The sequence below is a fragment of the Oryctolagus cuniculus genome, chromosome 7 (genome assembly GCF_964237555.1).
Source record: "Oryctolagus cuniculus chromosome 7, mOryCun1.1, whole genome shotgun sequence".
NCBI classification, from domain to species: Eukaryota; Metazoa; Chordata; class Mammalia; order Lagomorpha; family Leporidae; genus Oryctolagus; species Oryctolagus cuniculus.
The window spans coordinates 139,175,461-139,189,292 of NC_091438.1; the positions used below are offsets into that span (position 1 = coordinate 139,175,461).

Sequence of the window (13,832 nt, forward strand, 5' to 3'; positions counted from 1 at the left end):
AGGCCCCCCTCCATGGTCCGGACTGGGAAAGCGCGGCGCTCAGAGCTCAGGTAGCCCAGAAGCTCCCGGGAGGCCACGGGGGCTGCAGCGCCCCCCCACTCCCCCGCCCGCCCAGCCGTTGCCATGGCCACCGGTTCAGGCCGGGAGCAGTACAGAGGCGTGTTCAGCCCAATCCCCGCCTTTCCGCGGTGACCATTGGCTGCGGCGACCACGTGACGCGCGCCGGTATGCTAATATATGGTAATCGCCCCCACGCCCCTCCTCCCCGGGCCGCGTCCGAGTAGGCAGCAGGGTGCGCGGCGCCGAGCCGAGGGGGCGGGCTGAGGGGCGGCCCCCGGGAGAGAGCGGCCAGGTGGAGGAGGAGCGCGGAGGCGACCGCAGGTAACGGGCGGGCGCGTGCGCGCTGGGGCCGGCTTGCGGCGGACCGGCGGCGCGCGCGGGGGGATACCGGCCGCCGCGCTGCCGGCTTAACCCTTTGGGCTCTCAGCTGTCACCGCCGGGCAGCGGCGCGGTGGCCGGGCCGCGCGGGGCGGGGCATTGCCGTGGGCACCGGCAGCAGACGGCGGGCGGTCAGACCCGGGCTCCACGGCGTGGGGCCCGCTCGGGGAGCGAGCGGTCCGGGGCCGGTGACCGACTGACCGTGGTGCGCCGGGGCCGACGGGCCAGGGGCTGCGTCCGGGACTCCGCCGCGACGAGGGCTATGGGGAGCGAGCTCCGGGACTGGGGCTTGCGGGAGACGGCGGCGAGTCGGCTCCAGTCCCGGCACTCGCGCGCGCCGTGCGGGGCGAGCCGAGCGGCTCGGAGGCCTGGCCCCGCAGCCCGTGGCCTCGAGCGGCCTTCGCTGTCTCCTCCGCAGGTCCCGCACAGTGCAAGGAGCCCCGAGGGTCGGGCCGCACCGCGGGCGCCCCCTCCTAGCGGCCGCCTGACAGCCCAGCCGCAGGCACTTTTGACCCGGAGTCGGTCTAGCTTGGGGGGCCCCCTGTGGGACGCGGGCGAGATTGGTGCGGGGATCTGGGAGGGGGGCACCGGCACAGGGACCTGGGTGGCCGCCGGCGCTGCCGGGAGACCACAGTTCCCCGAAGGAAAAGCAGGCCGCAAGGTTGGAGACCGAAGGATGCCCGAGAAAGGCGCTGGCCGCTGGTTTTCCGTGCCGGGTGATGACCCGGCGTCCAGGGGGAGAGGCCACTGTCGGACACCTGGATCGGGGCTGTTGGGAACAGAGGAAGCGACTGTTTTCTGTGTGTCGCCAGCACATTTCTTAGGAAGCAAGGCTTGCATTCGTCTTCCTCCGCCACCCCCTCCTGGGTCTGCTGCAGAAGTGTCTTTTAATTATTCCCCCTCCGCCAGTTCAATAAGCCTGGTGGCAGCTTCGGGCTCGCAGTGTAATTTAGCTTGCACTACAATAGAAATGGAAGCCTGGGAGATGGGTCACTAATATTGAGCTAGCCCTGGGAGTTTTAGTGTGCGTAAGGGGAATGTTTCTGTGGCCAGTGGGTATGAAAAACCGACGGAGGCAAGAGCTAGAGCAGTAGTGTTTGCCTTGTGAGTCTAAAGGCGTTTCTTCAAAATTAAGGGAAGATGACTGTGCATGGAAAGCACTGGGAACCCATTTGATTTTTGCAAGTGAAGTGCACATTGCACTTGCTGTGTTGTTCCTGATGTCTTTTATCACACAACAAGAAGCCCTAGGGACATGTTGGCCACTCAGCTGTGTCCTTGGGGATGCAGAGCAGAATGAGAGAAATTGATTCTCGTCCTCAAAGAAGTAATGGGAGAGACAGAATTGTTGTAGAAGTGGTAATAGCATTATAGCTGGCTTTTTCAAAAGAGCAGTGGAAACACAGAGGAGGGAACAGTTGGCTGTCTGGGAAGACGGGAGATTTTCCAGAGCAGAACACACAGAAGCCAAGGTGTTGACGGATGAATAGGAGTTTGCCATGCGGGGACGATTGGAAGGGCAGGATGGATGGCTGAAGCAGAGGGAACAGTGAGTGCCGTCACTCTGAGTCTGGTGTCTCTGGGCGATACTTCATCTTGCAACCCTGGTGTCTGAGTTTCTCTACAACAGAGCTTTGCAGAGGTAGCCTGGACTTTCCCATTCCTACCACAGTTTCACAGCGGTGTCTTCCTTCTTACTGTTTCTCTGCCCCACAGTTCCCTCCCAGCAGTGTTTCTGAGCCTCTCTCCTGCCTTTGTCATCAAAGTTTCCAAGTAAGGGTCTGACATTTGCAAGTAGAAAGGGAGTCGTTGACAGCTGCTCCGAGGTCCAGAGCTCGGGACCTGGGCATCGTGTTCAGCGCTGGGGACATCTTCCCGAGGGAGTTAAGTCTGAACCACACAAGGGAAAGGACAGTCAGACCCAGGGAGCAGTGTTGATGTCACATCTGTGACACCCAAGGAGATGAGTCATGAGATCAGAGCTAGAAGGATCTGGATTAAGAGAGGGCGGGACTGTGGTAGGGGTCAGGACAAGGAGTCCACAGCTCATGCAAAGAGGACAGAGCCCACAGAGACAGGGCTGGATGGGACAGACTCCTCCTGGGCGACTTCCTGTGCCGCCTGCTTCCTGCTCCCTCTCCCTCCTGAGTGTGATTCTCCCATCTCCGCCCCAGCTCCTACCCCCCCCCCCCATTCACCTGGGCTGGGCTTCCCTGACTGAGGTCCCAGCTGCCACAGCAGAGAAAATCCCACTCTGCTGCCTTCACGTCTATCTCTGGAACTATAAATAGACCCATTTTACCTCAACCAGCTCGCCTATTTTTAGTGCTTAACCATTTAGAAGAAGAGCACGGTGGGCTCGGGAGTAATGAGGTGAACCTCATCCCCAAACCTCACCTCGCGTCTGAGTCAGCTCGGCCTTTCCTCTTTCCTTCCGTCGCGGTTCACGTTCACAGTGCATCCTGGTGTGTTTTTGGCAAAGCTCCCATTTCCATCATAAATCAAGCCATGTATAAAGGTAACGTTGGGGTGATACGTCTAATGCACTTTGCTAAGACCGACAATTCTGTAAGTGCTAGAAAATCATGGGTGATATTTAAGCAATCTTCTCAATCAGCATATTTACCGAACACCTGCCTGTGTGCAAATACTGAGCTGTATTTGTGCTCCGAAGGAGACGGGGAAATGAGAGAGGTGGTGTAGCATGGGGTTATTCTCAGCTAACCAAGGACTCGGGTCCCAGGTCCCCCAGTTGTCTGCTGTGTGGTTGGGGGCAAGTTATTTGACATCAGCTTCTTGTGGGTGGTAATCCCATGTACTTCCTAGAGTTGTGAAGAGAGAGTGAAGTCACTCATGCAAAGCAGTAATTTAGTACATTTTTGAGGTGCTTGAACCTGTGATGTTGTAGGAGTTGAGAAAGAAAAAGATGGTGATGGAGTACACTGATTAAGGAAGGCTCCGGCCGGCACTGCGGCTCACTAGGCTAATCCTCCGCCTGCGGTGCCGGCACACCGGGTTCTAGTCCTGTTGGGGCGCCAGATTCTGTCCCGGCTGCCCCTCTTCCAGGCCAGCTCTCTGCTGTGGCCAGGGAGTGCAGTGGAGGATGGCCCAAGTGCTTGGGCCCTGCACCTGCATGGGAGACCAGGAGAAGCATCTGGCTCCTGGCTTCGGGTCAGCGCGGTGCGCCGGCTGCAGCAGCCATTGGGGGGTGAACCAACAGAAAAAAGGAAGACCTTTCTCTCTGTCTCTCTCACTGTCCACTCTGCCTGTCAAAAAAAAAAAAAAAAAAAAAAAAAAAAAAAAAAGGAAGACTCCTTCAGAGACATGGCCACAGTAGAAGGGACTTCCAGAGAAGAGAAATGATGTTCGCACAGCACAGGGCCAGGGTGGGTTCTGTGGTGCAGCTGGGTGAGCCGCCACTTGGGTTGCCCACAGCCCATTATCATATGTCTTGTCTAGTTCAAGTCCCAGCCTTCTGCTTTTCTGATCCAGCTTCCTGCTGATGTACCTGGGGGCCAGCAGATGATGGTCCCAAGTACTTGGGTTCCTGCCTCTCACATGGAAGACCCTCACATGGGAGATGGAGTTCCTGGCTGCTGGCCCAGCCTGGCTGTTGCAGGCAGCTGGGGAGGGAACTAGTACATAAAAGATCTCGACTCTCTCCCCTTCTCTTTCTCCCCGTCCCTGTAACTCCAATTTTCAAATAAATGAATACGTCTTTTTGAAAAGCAGGGCTAGAATATAGTAGAAAGTTTTCAAAGGTCAGTCAATGTGGTTGACCAGTCTGGCAAAATGAGGTTAAAGTGGGAGACGTCATAAGATTGCAAGTATTGGTTGAAGCCAGATGGTAGCAACATTAAATGCCCAAGAAGTCAGGATTTTATCCTGTAGGTGATGGAGAGTCTATGGGGGCATCTGTGTGAATGTTTGGAAGTTAAGGTGCTGGCTGAGACACATCCCACATTGTAGTGCCTGGGTTCAGTATCTGGCTCTGACTGCTGACTCCAGCCTCCTGTTTAATACAGAAATAGCAGGCAGCAGAGACGGTTCAAGTAACTGGGTCCAGCCACCCATGTGGGAGATTTGGATTGAGTTTTCAGTTCCTGATTTCAGCCACAGTCATTGCAGACATTTGTTGAGTGGCCCAGCTAATGGGAGTGCACTTGCTTGCTCTCTCTCTCTCTTTTTTTTTTTTTTTTTTTTTTTGACAGGCAGAGTGGGCAGTGAGAGAGAGAGACAGAGAGAAAGGTCTTCCTTTTGCCGTTGGTTCACCCTCCAATGGCCGCCACGGCCAGCGCGCTGCGGCTGGCGCACGTGCTGATCCGATGGCAGGAGCCAAGTACTTCTCCTGGTCTCCCATGGGGTGCAGGGCCCAAGTACTTGGGCCATCCTCCACTGCACTCCCGGGCCACAGCAGAGAGCTGGCCTGGAAGAGGGGCAACTGGGACAGAATCCGGCGCCCTGACCGGGACTAGAACCCGGTGTGCTGGCGCCGCAAGGCGGAGGATTAGCCCAGTGAGCCACGGTGCCGGCTTCTCTCTCTCTGTCTTAAAAACATTTTTAAGTGCAGGGTCATGAAAGTAGTATGTTCAGATGGTTCTGAACGACACTATGGATAATAAACTATCATATGGAAAGAGAACTCTGCAACCAGTTAGCGGGACCCATGTGTAGGGACCCAAGCACTTGGGCCATCCTCCACTGCCTTCCTGGGCCACAGCAGAGAGCTGGATTGAAAGAGGAGCAACCAGGACAGAATCCGGCACCCCAACTGGCATTAGAACCCGGGGTGCCAGCGCTGCTGGCAGAGGATTAGCCAAGTGAGCTGCAGCGCCAGCCCAAATATAGTCTTCTTAAAGAAAGATTTATTTTATGTATTTGAAAGGCATAGTTATAAGGAGAGCGGGAGGGAGAGAGGGGGAGAGGGAGAGAAATCTTCCATCCACTGGTTTATTCCCCAAACTGCCACAGTAGCAAGGGCTGGGCCAGGCCAAAACCAGGAGCCTGGAACTCCCATCTGGGTCTCCCACGTGGGTGGCAGGGGTCCAGGCACTTGGGCCATCTTTCCAGGCACACTGGTAGGAACCTTGAATCGGAAGTGGAGCAGCTGGGATTCAAACAGTTGCTTACATGAGATGTCAGTGTCACAGGTGGCAGGTCAATCTGCTGAGCCACAAATATAGTCTTAACCATGGGTGAAGAATTAGCAAAAATAGTACAGACAGAAAGGAAAGACAGTTTTGGAGGGGTCGGGGGGAGGAGCAGCTCAGTGCTAGATATCCTGGGGTGATCCTGGAGCTTTGCAGTAAACATGCCCCACGACTGATTGGAAGTAGAAGGATAGGGTTTGAGAGAAGTCACAGAGTCTTCTGTAAAGAAGCTAATAGTTGAGCCCATATGATTAGTTGGATTTGCTGGTAGTAAAAGCACAGAAGAGAAGAGAGGACCGAGGACTGAAGCTTGGAGACTGCCTACGTTTAGGGAGGTAGGGACAAGAAATGAAGTCGGTATGGTAGTGTCCGATACGAGGAGGATCTCTGATACAAGGAGGATCAAAGAAGCAGAAGAACCATTCACTTTATTCACCTAACAGATGTTCTGTTCACCACCACTGGCTGTATACCTGATGGCTGCATGGCCAGTTAGATATGCAATGACCCACGAGAGGCTAGAATCACAAAAGTCCAGAAAAGACAAGGTTGCAAGCTGGAGAAATTGGTCGGCAGTATGAAATAGTACAGAAAGTAGCAAATGCCCATTATGTGTGTGTAGTGAAAAGAAGGTCAATAGTAACTTTTTAAAAGTGGTAGCTTCAATTTAGTGTTGTGTGTGTGTGTATGTGTGTGTGTGGCCATAGGGGTATTAAAAGCCAGATAAAAGAGGATTGTAGCATAGGATGCAGACATGCAGTGGAAGCAACATGTAGACTGCCCTTTGTTGGTTTGGCAATGAAAGGAAGAAAAAAAATAGAAAAGTGGTTAGAGAAAGCAGCAGAGCCAAGCCAAAGGTTTAATCTTCCCTGTCCATCTTGTGATTTTAGTTGCTCTAAAATCTTGTTTTATTCGTATTCTTATCAGCGATACAGCACTTCATTTCTTAAACTTACTGCTTTAATTTCTACCTGTACATTTTCATTGAACAATAGCAGCATAGCCACCATTTATTGAGTACTTACTATGTGATGGGCATTGTGCTAAATGCTTTGTATACATTCTCTTCATTATCCCATTTAATTCTCACAATGCTGGATTGCGCACAACCTCTCAAAGACGTGGAGCAGCTTAATAAATTGCCCAGGATCACGTAACTAACGAGTGGCACAGATGGGTTTTGCATTCTGCTCTGGCTCTGAAGCTCTTTTCAAGGGCCGTGCTTGTCTGCCTCTGAAGGCAAGCCAGCTTCGTGGGTGTGCAACCCCCACAGCGCCCCAGGAAACTCCACTGCCAAGGGCCTGATGCTGTGTCATCGCTGTCCTGACATTCTTCACAAGGTTTTGTAACAAAGGGCTCTGCACTTTCATTTCTCACTGGGGCCCGCAAATTATGCAACCAGTCGTACCCGAACATGTCACTAGTACCTCCTGGAACCACAAAGGGTGCTCCTGTCATGCCGTCACCTTTATTTTGGCCGGGCAGCTTTGAGGCCTTGCTGTGTTGTAGGTACAGTTGTGTTTTCCTGTGATCCTCAGTGTGGACTCCCTGGGCCTGCTGAAATGAAGAGCGCAAGGAAGCCCTTCTGAACTTCACATAGATGCCCAGGCACTAGGAGAAGAGAATCGAGAGCCAAGGCATTCTTCATGCAGAATGACTTCTGGGCACGCGTCCATCATCCTGTGAGGGTGTTATGAGATAGGCTTGCGGTGTCGGTGCCGTTACTCCCAAGTCAAACAAGACCCGAGCTCATTTCTGTTCCTTTTGTAGTCACTTGTACCTGTCTGCTAATGGGAAGGTGTGGAGAGCGCTCTCTCCTGGAGGCAGAAGTTGGAGCTGGGCAGGTAGGCTGCACTTGTCTGCTGCGATACGGTACCTGTGTAGCCACGATGTGGCCAGGCCACACTTGTCCCTCAAACCGTGAACTGCCCAGCAGCTTTGAACCACACTGGCCCTGTGTACACCACTGTCCAGAATGTTCCTGTTCCACTCCTGCCTTTGATGCTGGCTTGGCTGCTTTGTCTACCTGCTTGAATCATGAAAAGCAGAAACACTTAAAAATTTTAAAAGATTTCCTCATTTTTGGTTTTAAAGCCATTACCTGGTACTGGCAACAAATGAAGGTTTTCTGGTTTTCATAGTTCTTGCTCTCCCCCAAACAACTTTTACTCCCTGTCTTGCTCCTCCCTCTCCTGGTCTCTCTGAGCAGTGATTGGACCAAGCCCTGGCACCACTTGACACTAACCAACACTTGACCAACTCCTGCACCGACCAACCTGGATCCTTGATGGGAGAAAGCAGATGATGAGATTGTATTACTTCCCCCGGTTACCTCGCTCTTTCCCATTCAGACTGCTTGTTCTTGTTTTTCACTTCCGGCAGGGACCAGGTAAGCCTAAGATATGTGAGCTTTCTTAAATATATGCAGAGATTTCTGCCATAACCTACGACACGCACCCTGAAACAAAGTTTAGATGGTAGGCGTTCTCCATAGTCTCCCGTTTGTGTTGGTGGTATAGTCTCCACAGGGCACTGCAGTAATCTGCTGATGTATAGCAAATCACCCCAAAATTCACCTGTTAGAACAACGAATTTCTCCATTTGGCTTGTGAGACTCAGTTTAAGAATTATCTCTCAGAAGCATTTCTGAACTTTATTTTTATGAATTGGTATCCTTCTTTGGTATTTTAGTATCTCATTATAATACTTTGTACATTGTCACTACTAGGGACTAGATCTTTTTCATACACATAACTTCAGTTACTAAATCTATTCCTTGAACGTAGTCATCGTTCAGTAAATGGCTGTTTAGCTTCTGAATAACTCATACATTTATGCGTTTTCACACTATTTTTAGAAAGCTCGGGTGTACTGCTAAGGACCCAGCCTTATGCCCTGTGGTAAATAAACCCCTTCCATCTGTGGACCCTTGTGCGATTGCTGCATCAGTCTGCGTCAAAATGTAAGGAAGCCGTTTTATGTGAAAGACTGTTTGGCCAGCTCGTCCCCTCCACTGAGGACTTCTCGAACTTTCTCCAAGTCCCCAGTTCTAGCCCTGACAGGAACTCATATAGTGAGCCTTAGTCCAATAGCAAACTCAGTATTACTTCACTATTCAGACATTTGAGTGTGCACTGTGAAGTCAGGGTCCATGTCTGGCTTGTTTACCGAGTAATAACAGATGCTTCGGAAGTGCTTGGTGATAAAGTAGTGAGTGGCCATTGGTAACTCATGGCCATTCCCGTAACCCAGGTCGCAATCTCTGGTCACCCAGAATCTGAGGCCGGAGTCGTTCTGCGTGGTGCAGGCTGTCTTCCCGGCTCCTGGGGGAGCGTGACCTCTGACTTACTCAGAACTCAGTGTCCCGTGGTAGGCTCCGGATCCTGCTAACTGATAATACTGACTGGGTGCCCTTTCAAGAATCTCCTTTACTCTACCTACAGCCAGAAGCATCTGGTATACGTATTAGATAGGCTTAGAAATATTTGAGCTGAAAGAGAATTACATTCAGACTTTTAAAGAAAGTGAGCAGACTGTTTAGGAAGGAAGTTTTGGGAAGTCTATTAGACTGATTAACTTGTCAACTTCAGCAATTCAATGCAAATTAATTTCTATACCAACTGGGGAGTGAAAGGAGGCATGTGTAAATATGGTTGCCAGGGAGACTTTTCCTGACAGAAGAGAGAACCTCGCAGGAATTTATACGGGCCCAGAGGAGCAGTGTAACCTGATCTTTCTCTGGTTTCCTTTCTGATGGGGGAAGAAAGACATAAGAAACCACAGTTCCCGATAAAGGTGGTCTCAGACTTTTTGGAAGACTTGAGTAAGTTCTCCCTGTTAGAGGGAGACCACGTGGCAAAGTTCTCCAGGGCAAATGATGACTACTGCAAAGCACCCATTCCTTTTTAGGAACCATCTGGAAATGCAAGCTTCTACAATTCTGACTCTGCAATAATAGTAATTTAACCAACAAATATTTATCCAGCACTTTCTAAATGGTCTATTGTCCAGAAGGGAATGTAATGATAACCAGACTAACAACAATTGAAAGGTATCCTGGGGCCAGCACTGTGGCATAGTGGGTAAAGCTGCCACCTGCAGTGCCAGCATCCCATACGGGCACTGGTTCGAGTCCCGGCTACTCCACTTCTGATCCAGCTCTCTGCTATGGCCTGGGAAAGCAGTAGAGGATGGCTCAAGTGCTTGGGCCCCTGAACCCGTGTTGGAGACGTGGAAGAAGCTCCTGGCTCCTGGCTTCGGATCAGCTCAGCTCTGGCCATTGCAGCCATCTGGACAGAGAACTAGCAGGTGGAAGACCTCTCTTTCTCTCTCTATCTCTCTCTCTCTACACCTCTCTCTCGACCTCTCTGCCTCTGCCTCTCTGTAACTCTGCCTTTTAAATAAATAGATAAATAAATATTGTTTTTTTAAAAAAAGAAAGGTATCCCTAGTGGATATTCCTTCAAATTGACCCTAATTAGTTTCCATGAGTAGAGAGTGATAGGATGTAATTAAGTATTTAACGCATTTACTAAAAATAAAGTTTTTTCTGTAGAAAATATATAACCCAAGTGTAGTTACTCCTGCAAAAAGCCTATTTTGCTGATCCATAAAGCCATATCCCAGGGTAGATGTTCCCGTAGCAGCAGCATCAGAGCTGTGGGAATAGTACCAGTGACGAGCCATGCATCTCCTTGAGGGCTGGCATCACAGGAGAACTTTCTTATTTTAGCTGTAAGTGTTGGGTGGTTGAGGTCTTACAATCTTGGCTGTAAAATGTGTTTGGATTGAAGTCTGCCATTCAGTGTCTCCTTTCTTGGCCTTCTCATATCTCAGTTACAAATAAGATGTGCCTTTGGGGCGTCTGTTGTAACGCAGTGGGTTAAGCTGCCCCCTTCGGAAACCCACGTCCCATTTCAGAGCTCTGGCTCAAGTCCTTGCTTCCAACCCAGCTTCCTGCTGATGTGCCAGGAGAGCCCAGGTGCGTGGGCCCCTTCCACACACAGGGGGACCTGCATCATTCCAGGCTCCTGGCTTCAGCCTGGCTCAGCCCCAGCTGTTACAGCCAGTTGAGGAGTGAACCAATGGCTGGACAATCTCTTTCAAGTAAATAAATAAATCTTTAAAAAGATAAGGTATGCATTTGTTTGAGAAAAATTATAATTTTAAAGCCTTTTTGTGCTTGAACATCCTGGAATTTTGTTCTAAGTTTCATTCTATGGTAGGGGCAGGGAACCTTTTTTCAGCCAAGGACCACTGGATATTTATAATATTGTTCATAGGCCATACAAAATTACCAACTTAAAATGTATCCTGCAAAATTGATTGAATTTTGAATTACACCTGCAGTTGCCTCGGCAGGGCCAGACCAAATGATTTCACAAACCTTACACGGCCTGTGGACCAGACGTTCCCCACTCCTGTTCTGTGGCCTGCAGAGGGCAAGGGGAGACCATGGATAACAGCAGGAGCACCGGAGTCACAGTACTTGGGTTCCAGCCTTGCCTGTAGCACTTACCAATTGCAACTCTCACAGTCTTCTTCAAGAATCCCCTCTGTGTGTTCCAGGCTTCTGGTGCAGCATGGAAATGACCAGAGGCCCTGTCTCCAAGAGTTATAGAATTAAGCAGGTTAATACATGTGAGCTGCATAGTATGCACTATGTAAATTTTACTATTTTTATTTCTTCCTGTGACCTCCTAAATAGTAGACTTGATTCTGTTTGAAGGGAGAGAAAGTTGAGACGTATAGGGGTGTCATAACTTTCCCAAAGTTGCACAGTAAATCTGCACTGAGATTATTCTCATCCTTGATCTGCACTGGAAGTTTTCCATTCTACTTAAGGAGAGAGAAAATGAAAAATCAGAGTAAGAGGCAAGAACCTGGTTTTCGGAGCATTTGAAACAGAGATTATTTCACAAAAGATGGTATATGTGAAGCACATGAAAATGAAATTGCTTTTTCAGAGACAAGTGAATATGAGAAATGGTTAAAAATAATATAAGGGGCTGGTGCTGTGGTGTAGTAGGCTAAGCCTCTACCTGCAGTACCAGCTTCCCATATGGATGCTGGTTTGTGTCCTGGCTGCTCCTCTTTCCGTCCAGCTCCCTGCTGTGGCCTGGGAAACCAGTGGAAGATGGCCCAAGTGCTTGGGCCCCTGCATCTGCGTAGGTGACCCAGGAAAAGCTCCTGACTCCTGATCGGCCACGCTCCAGCTGTTGCATCCATTTAGGGAGTGAACCAGTGCATGGAAGACCTCTCTCTGTGTCTCTCCCTCTTTCTGTCTGTAACTCTGCCTCTCAAATAAATAAAATCTTTTTTTAAAGAAGAATAATATAAGATAGAAAATGTTATACTGGATCAGGCCTCTCCTGATCAGTTTCTGATTATGATGGCAAGGGACAATTGGGAATATTGGAGGTGGCTGCCAACCATGGCATGTCTAATTATAGATGTGACCTACCCCTCCCTGTCATCTAGTAACCTCCTGTGTCTGGTTCACCCAAACATTTAAGCTTTATTTCTGTTTGGTCTTCACAACTTGTGCCTTTCTTCCACAGACATGTTCAAGCTTCTCTCCCCCATTCTAGTGGCTGGGATGCAAGGGTAAACAGATCTGCATCCTGAAACCCCAGAGATTTCCAAAGGAAGACAGACATGGGGCGGTACTTTCAGTACTATAGTTAGCGCCCTAACAGAAGGACGGACAAGGTGTTGGGGAAGCTTGGGGCCGGGGTCACTGAACCCTGCTTAGCAGCTCTGGGGACAATTTCTGGAGGAAGTGACAGCAGAGATGACAATCAAAGGACAAGGAGCTCCTGAATGACAGGAAGCAGGATGGGTAAAGTGTGTGTGTGTGTGTGTGTGTGTGTGTGAGCAGGTGCAGGGGCTCCACACAGCCTGACCGGGCTGCAGCGCGCCCTGGAGGAAGGTGAGTGCAGGAACAAGGCCGAGGAGGAGACTGGTGTCCAACCCCAAGGGCCTGGCCCACTGACGAGGGATCCGGAGCTCACAGAGGGGCCACCAGGAGCTCTTAGGGCCCCTAGGAGGAACCTGCTTGGAGCTGCCTTTCCAGATGCCGTCAGCAATGTGATGGGTGCTCTGGACAGGGTGAGACCAGTGGCAGAGCCACTCAGTCAGAAGGGTCCTCTGAGTGGACTTCTCATTGGCTGCCGGGGCTTGTCCTAGCTCAGTGCATCGATGATGTGGGGTACTGGGCTAACTGCTGGAGCTACTGAGAGAAGCAGCACACCGTGTTCTTGGAGTTTTATTCACCTTAAATATAAACTTTGCTGCATTGTCGGTGGTCCTTGTCTGCCCTCAGCTTTATCCCAGGCCCAGGCCCAGGCCCAGTTCTGTGCTCACGGGGAAGGGAGCTGGCCTAGGTTGGCCCAGCCTGGTTGCTTCCTGATTTTATTGTCCCTGTTATAACTCCATCCTCTCAGCCCTCATCTCTCCTAAGGGCAAGGCAAGGCCCTAACGTTGAATTCCTACAGAGAACGAATCTGTTGTAGCACTTTAGACTTCTGCTATTTAAATTCTTAACTTTTTCTCTTGCTTTTCCCAAGCCTCGAGGCCTGCCTGGTACCCCTCTCAGTCACACTTTAAACTCTTGGGGCCCTTCTTCCTGTCCTTGGCTGGCTTACAAAGTCCTTCCTTCCTTCTTCTTTTCCTGTTGCCCCAAGGATATGCATACCAGAAAGGCAGGCTGCAGAATTTCCTATGCGTTTTTCTATGTGACCCCCATGAGGTCAGTCCCAAAGGAGTAACTCCCCTGCCCCTGAAAATGGACAGGTTAAGGATTTCTACTGAAATGGACTAGAAGATGGAGCTGTGTTATAAATAGTAGCATTTTTTACATAATAATAACTGAGATTCCAGCTTACTGAACATTTGTGTACAGGCTAATTGTCATAGACTTGGCATTACACGGATTCTTTTTAAAATCTTCCCAGCAACTCTGCAGCACTTCACCAGTGCGGAAGCAAGCTGAGAGTGGTGAAGTAATTTCTCCCACAGCAAGCTGCTAGTAATTCAGAGAGCCAGATTTTCTTTTTTTTTAAGATTTATACATTTACTTGAAAGGCAGAGTGACAGAGAGAGATTTCCCATCTACTCAAATGGCTGCAGTGCCCAGGGCTGGGACAGGTAAGGCCAGGAGCCTGGAACTCCATCCAGGTTTGTCACATGACTGGCAGGATCCAAGCGCCTGGACTGTCACCCACTACATTCCAGGCACAGCAG

General features: G+C 50.4%; 1 protein-coding gene across 7 annotated transcripts in view; it reads left to right on the forward strand.

Annotated features, from left to right (window-relative positions):
- Positions 1 to 260: 260 nt before the first annotated feature.
- PHC2 (polyhomeotic homolog 2) overlaps positions 261 to 13,832 on the forward strand; it is a 117,985-nt gene continuing 104,413 nt past the window's right edge. For 3 of the 7 annotated variants that reach the window (XM_017350218.3, XM_070078790.1, XM_070078791.1), the window contains exon 1: positions 262 to 381. The gene's annotated coding sequence lies outside the window, so the exon portion shown is untranslated. Of the gene's footprint in view, positions 382 to 13,832 lie in introns of all 7 variants that reach the window. The other 4 variants (XM_008273724.4, XM_051832058.2, XM_070078788.1 and 1 more) reach the window with 3 other exon arrangements.